Consider the following 7,214-nt stretch of genomic DNA (forward strand, 5'->3'; position numbering starts at 1 on the left):
CCTGCAGGCTTTAAATGACAGTGTTCCTATGGTATTCCTAAAGGAACACCAATGAAAGGTGTTCCTTTATTGCAGGCGTGGCCAACGTGTGGCTCTCCAGCTGGTGTGAAACTACATATCCCAGCATGCCCTTGCCACATTTTTAGCATTTCCTAATAGCAAAACAGTGACAGGGCATGCTGGAACTTGTAGTTTCACAACAGCCGGAGAGCCACAGGTTGGCCAAGCCTGCTTTGGCGAGTGGATGGCCTATTTCAGAAGAACGTAAATTGGGAATCCTAATATATCTTTGTACATTTGTCTGATGTTACAGCCAAGGAGCAGTGGGATTATTTGTTTTAGCTTTGACAATTCATTTTATTGTGGCTACATACAATTCTTATGTTAATGCACAGTGTTACTGGCAGGTAGTTACATGAGAAATATATTCCATTGCGACTCCCCGATCATCTTACACTAGGAAGTAATCCCCTATGTTCTAGTGGACATTTATGCAGTAGATAGCTTGTTTTTACTTGGAGGCCTGTGACCTGACCACACAGACTCCTAATGTCTCATAGAAAGCGGCGTCCCATTTCCTTGTTCAGCAGTGTGAGAAATGTTAATATTTGTGTTCTTCTCACTCAGGTTTGGCGTCTTGGGGAGCCGTAATTCTTGCAAATCCAGTTGGAAATCTACTGCCAAACAAGTAGTGATCGGTGACCAGTGAAGACATGGCCTGTTGGAGCTGCATGATCCCATGAAGATATCATATGGTCAAAACAATCTGGCCATTTAAGTGTAAACTAAGACTTCTAGATACGCAATAAAGTCTGGAAGCACTTGTTGGTAATATCATTTACTTAAGACCTTTTAAGTCACTTCTGCTGAAAACTATTTCTAAGTGTTTCATACAGGACAGGTTGTTGTTATTATTGCAGCACATGAAGCAAATTAGTTTCCGGCCAAAGATTACAGGGAAACATGCTAGAAGTGGAACATCAGAACTAAAGTTTAATGAGCTTGTGAAGATTGTCAGATTCTCCGCTGAAGTAAATCATGGAGGAATAAGTACAGGGCAGAGAAGAATTGATATCTATACAGTGTCTCTATGTGAACAACCATAAAATGCCACCATTTCCCTGCAGTTCTCTTGTTTTCTATTCTGTTTCATTCGGAACAAAGGAAACCACTTGTAAGAATAAACCTAAATGGCTCTCTGGTGAAGTGCACCACTTGTACAAATACATAGGTATTGAAGTGTGTTTCTGCATGTTGTATGGGTACTTTGCTGTGCCATCTGTTGGAGGGACTGCTCCTGCCAACATGCACCAGGCTGATCTGGAATATGCAGATGGTGTACAAAATGAATAAATAAATGAAAAGTGAGTGCATGTTATCCCATTGACTCCTTCATATTCACACTTTACAGGTGAAAGCACGTTTCTCGTAGAGCATAGTGTGAGCGCAGCATGTGTCCAGCAGATACATGAGAGCACAGAGCAATACCCAGTCCCGTCAGTGTGCTGGAAGTTATCATGATTTCCTGCCATTTTTAACTGAATGCCGTTAAGGGCCTGATTCATGGACAGATGCTATGGTGATCGCAGCTGAGGATGTGCAAAATTCAGCAAAAATAACCAACCATCCTGAGCAGTACACAGAGGCCCAATGCAGCCACCTCAAAGGCACAGCAACTGTGTATATATGTGCAGCACATGTGCAGATCCTTCAGTAATCGGCAGCTCGAGCAAGTCCATGCCCCTGCAGCATGGCAACCTGACCTGAGATGCTGGAGCTACACTGTATATGTATGGGTACGTAGACGCAGCCAGCAACACCCTGAAAATGTCCCTGATTCTCCTATGTGTTTTCCACCACTCCCCTGTCAATGCCCCCAAATGGTGCTTGAGTGTCAGTCACTGTGTGTGAAGGTAATCGCTTTGTAAAGCACATGCATGTGCAGTTCACTAATTGATCAATTGCAAAAACATCGCCATAGCACATGCATGTGCAGTTCACTAATTGATCAATTGCAAAAACATCGCCATAGCATTTGTCCTTAGGGCCTAATTCAGGTTGGCTAGCAAATCGCGATCCAGCAGGAATTTTTGGGTTCACCCGGCAGGCGCATTTACTGCGGGCAACACTCAGTTTCCAAGATGGAGCGTTGCGGTGGCTTCCGGATGGGGGGGTGGCGTGGGCATGATTGGGGTGGGTGCATGACGTCACTCCCAGCCTCTCTGATCAAAAAGATGGCAGCGGGCCTCCTGCTGTCTCAGCCTGCCTGTGCCGGCAGGAGCCATCCACAATTTCAGTGATCACGCTGAAATTGTGGTGCAATCGCAATTTCAGCGCAATCGCAGTGGGTGGCTGTTGGCTGCATGCTGGGCGGCCTTGCCCTGCAATGGGTGGCCCCCAGCATGCGAGCAGAAGGATTGTAAATTCTGCTGTTTAGCAGAATTTACAATCCTTCCTGAATAGGGTCCTTAAGTAGCAGCTGTGCTGTCAATCAAATATTGGCATTGCTCTCTAGTGCAGACTAACGTCAGGTCGCTATAGGATAAAGCACCTGCTGCTCACACCATGTTAATAAATACGGCTTTTAACAATTATATTTCTGTCCTTTGGAACATTCTGGAAGACATTTTCTCGTGCCACTGCAATAGCTGTCTGTAATTCTGCTGAAGGACATAACAGCCTGGTGTGTTAACCGCACATCTCCCAGCCCAGTGTAATGTCCACATTCCTCCCAGACCAGTGCAATGTCTGCAGCCCTCCCAGCCTGGCATAATGATCGCCCCCAGCCCAGTTTAATGTGCACCCCCCCTACTAGCTTGGCATAATGTCCACGCCCCTACCAGTCTAGTCCAATGTCCGCACCCCTCCTAACCTGATGTAATGACTGCACTCCTCCCAGTCTGGTGCAATGTCCTCGTCCCTCCCACACTCCTCCCAGCCCAAAGTAATGATCACCCCCCCCCCCCCCCACAGTGTATTGTTTGCACCCCTCCCAGTCAGCTGTTTGTATTTCCTCACCCCTCCAAGCCCAGCATTGTGTTCTCCCCCTTCTCAACCCAAAGTAATGATCAACCCCCCCTACCCCAGCATATTATTCGCACCCCTCCCAGTCACCTGCATGTTTTTCCTCACCCCTCCCAGCCCGGAGTAATGTCCGCACCCCTCCCAGCCCGGAGTAATGTCCGCACCCCTCCCAGCCCGGAGTAATGTCCTCACGCCTCCCAGCCTGGTGTAATGTCTATGCAAAGTTGCATGCGCTCAAACCACTTGGTGATGTAGCTGGACCAGTCCAAAGCAGGAATGTTTTCTACATGCTGGATGAAGGTCTCCACTGCAGTTTCTGGTAACTAAAAACGAATCCCACGCATATTGTGCTTGATTTGTGGGAACATAAAGAAGTCACAAGGGGCCAGGTCCTGAATGTATGGCGGATAACCAAGCTCCTGGATACATTCATGGGCCACCAATTTCCTTGTCTTGTGGGCATGTGCATTGTTGTTATGGAAAAGGGCACCATGAGTGTGAGTTCTTGTACCAGCACTTGCAGCAGTCATTTGTTGGCATACCAGTCCACAGTTACAGTGCGCTGCTGCATGAGTGGTACAGTAGCTACTTGACCAGTCTTGGCCACACTGCGCTCATGTCGTAACTTCTGTTGTGGCGCGCCTCCAACTGGGGTCCACTGGGCCAACTGTTGTTTGGTCTCGGGGTCGAAACTGTAGATTGATACAGGATTCATTGTAACTGATGATTTCCCAAGAGAATTTGAGCAACCGCTATCAAACCTGCTCAGCATGTTACGGCATCTAGTCACACGAGCTTCCTTCTGCTCTTGAGTCAGCTAATGGGGCACCCAGTGTGCTGAAGCCTTGCTCAGGCCAAGCTGTTTGTAGAGTATTAAGTGGATGGATCCCGATGGGATGCATAGCTCCTTTAACTGGGCCACGGCCACCCTGGCGTCCACCTCAACCATGACCCACAGGTCGACTGCAGCACTCCTCAACTTCCAGGGACCATCTCCCGCATCGAAATTCTGCAAACCACTAAAACACAGTGGTTCATGATGGCGCTTCTTCCCTAAAAGCAGCATGCAGTCGGCCAAAATTCTCCTGGCATCACAGACCACTCTAGTAGTCATAGTAGGCTCTCCAGTGGCCTCCATAATGAGTTTGTGAAGGAAGTGAACATGCTGACTTCTTTAGGTGTGCAGTGCTGCTTATATATGGTTCTGTGCCCTGTTCACAGGAACTTTTTTCAGAGATTACAATTCACAACCAGACAGATTGGGGTAAATTTACTAAGGTGGGAGATTTTTAGAACTGGTGATGTTGCCCATAGCAACCAATCAGATTATATCTATTATCTGCTAGAAGCAGCTAGATAAATGGTAAGTAGAATCTGATTGGTTGCCATGGGCAACATCACCAGTTCTAAAAATCTCCCACCTTAGTACATTTACCCCATTGAGTCTACTCTATCCATTGCACATCCGGAAAAATATTACAGATAGATAGATGTTCAGTGAACTAGGGCTGTGGGCGTTACCACTGTCTGTGACTGTCAGTGTAAAACTATCATCGGTGAAGGGCTGTGGTCTATGGGTATGAATCAGTAGGTCGACAGTCACTAGGCTGACTCCATATGGTCGACATGCACATGGTCGACATTGTAAAAAGATTGACACGGTCAATAGGTAGACATTTAAAAGGTAGACACCTGAAAAGGTCGACAGGTACAAAAGATCATAGTTTTTTTGTTTTCTCTTACGTCCTAGAGGATGCTGGGGACTCCGTAAGGACCAAGGGGTATAGACGGGCTCCGCAGGAGATAGGGCACCTAAAAAGAACTTTGACTATGGGTGTGCACTGGCTCCTCCCTCTATGCCCCTCCTCCAGACCTCAGTTAGATCTTGTGCCCAGAGGAGAATGCGTGCACTGCAGAGAGCTCTCCAGAGTTTTCTGTGGAAAAAGAATTTTGTTAGGTTTTTTATTTTCAGGCAGTACTGGTGGCAACAGGCTCCCTGCATCGTGGGACTGAGGAGAGAGAAGCAGAGCTGGCTTGTGAAGTTGGGCACTGCTTCTAGGCTACTGGACACCATTAGCTCCAGAAGGAGTCGGAACACAGGTCTCACCTGGGGTTCGTCCCGGAGCCGCGCCGCCACCGTCCTCCTCACAGATGCCGAAGATAGAAGCCGGGTGAGTATTGAGGAAAAGACTTCAGGCGGCAGAAGACCTCAGATCTTCAGGAGGTAAGCTGCGCGCCATTGCTCCCTGTCACACACACAATGCAGGCACTGAAGGGTGCAGGGGGGGGGGGGGGGTGCCCTGGGCAGCAATAAACCTCGTTTTGGCTATATATAAGGTGGATTAGGCTGGGGGACAGTAAATCCGCGGACCCCCGCCATTTTATTAATATTTGATGAAGGGACTGAAGCCCGCCGTCGGGTGGGTGGGGCTTGATCCTCAGCACTAACCAGCGCCATTTTCTCCACAGAGGCTGCACGAGGAAAACGCTGGCTCCCTGTTCTCTCCCCTGCTGAGCTTCACAGGTTGGAAAAAGGAGGAGGGGGGCACTTTGGCGACGCAGTGAGTGGAGATTACGATTATAAACATATAAAAGCGCTATCTGGTTGTATATTCCAGTGTTTTTAAGCGCTGGGTGTGTGCTGGCATACTCTATCTCTCTGTCTCTCCTAAGGGCCTGGTTGGGGTTTTGTCCCCTTATAGGTAAATCCCTGTGTGTGTGGGGTGTCGGTACGTGTGTGTCGACATGTCTGAGGCGGAAGGCTTCTCCAAGGAGGAGGTGGAGCAAATGAGTGGTGTGTCCCCGTCGGTTGTGCCGACTCCTGATTGGATGGACATGTTGCATACATTGCATGCAAGTGTGTCATCTTTACATAAGAGGCTTGATAAGGCTGGTTTAGGGGGGACATCAGGCGGTCAATCCTCAGACTGGACCGACTCACAGGACCCGTCGGGGTCTCAAAAGCGTCCCTTAACACAAGACACTACTACCAACACGGATTCTGATTCCAGTGTCGACTATGACGAAGTAAAATTGCACCCTAGGGTGACTAAAACTATTCAGGGTATGATTGTGACAATAAGGGATGTCTTGCATATTGTGGATGAACCCTCGGTCCCCGACACAAGGGTACACATGTTTAAGGAAAAGAAACAGATTATTAATTTTCCCACATCTCATGAATTAAATGAGTTCTTTGGAAAGTCTTGGGAGACTCCGGATAAGAGACCGCAGATCCCCAAAATAATTTTTATGGCATACCCTTTCCCTAAGCAGGACAGGGAGTTTTGGGAATTACCCCCCACTGTGGACAAGGCCCTGACGCGCTTATCCAAGAAAGTGGCGCTACCGTCTCCTGACACAGCAGCCCTTAAAGACCCAGCAGATCGCAGGCAAGAAACTACCTTAAAGGGTATTTATTCTCATACGGGTGCTGTGCTAAGACCGACGATTACGTCGGCATGGGTGTGTAGCGCAATTGCAGCTTGGACAGATGAGCTGACAGATCAATTTGAGACTATGGATAAGGACACTATATTCCTAACTCTAGCCCATATAAAAGACGCAGTCTTATTTATGAGGGATGCTCAAAGGGACATTGGATTGCTAGCTTCTAGGGCCAATGCCATGGCTATCTCAGCGAGAAGATCCTTATGGACTCGCCAATGGACGGGTGATGCGGATTCCAAGAAACATATGGAAGTACTACCCTTTAAGGGGGATGTATTGTTTGGGAATGGGCTGACGGACCTGGTTTCCACAGCTACAGCAGGTACATCTAATTTTTTACCATATATTCCCCAACAGCAAAAGAAAGTAACACCCTATCAGATGCAGTCCTTTCGGTCGCACAAATCCAAAAGAGGTCGGGGATCCTCTTTCCTCGCCAGAGGTAAGGGCAGAGGCAAGAGAGCACCGGCTGCGGCAGGTGCCCAGGAACAAAGTCCTCCCCGGCTGCTTCAAAACCCACAGCATGACGCTGGGGCTCCCCTGAGGGAGTCCGCACCGGTTTGGGCACGTCTTCGACTTTTCAGTCAGGCCTGGGTCAGTTCGGACCTGAATCCCTGGGTGCTGGAAATAGTTTCCCAGGGTTACAAACTGGAATTCGAGGAGGTGCCCCCGCGCCGATTTTTCAAATCGGCCCTACCAGCTTCCACATCGGAAAGGGATGTAGTGTTAGCTGCAATTCA

At 48.4% G+C, this 7,214-nt stretch overlaps 1 long non-coding RNA gene across 1 annotated transcript; it reads left to right on the forward strand.

Annotated features, from left to right (window-relative positions):
• Positions 1-692: 692 nt before the first annotated feature.
• On the forward strand, positions 693-1,378 carry LOC134969234 (uncharacterized). Its single transcript, XR_010189438.1, has 2 exons — positions 693-828; positions 921-1,378. It is a non-coding gene; the product is annotated as an uncharacterized LOC134969234 (long non-coding RNA).
• Positions 1,379-7,214: the final 5,836 nt, after the last annotated feature.

The sequence above is a fragment of the Pseudophryne corroboree genome, chromosome 11, assembly GCF_028390025.1.
Source record: "Pseudophryne corroboree isolate aPseCor3 chromosome 11, aPseCor3.hap2, whole genome shotgun sequence".
Lineage (NCBI taxonomy): Eukaryota > Metazoa > Chordata > Amphibia > Anura > Myobatrachidae > Pseudophryne > Pseudophryne corroboree.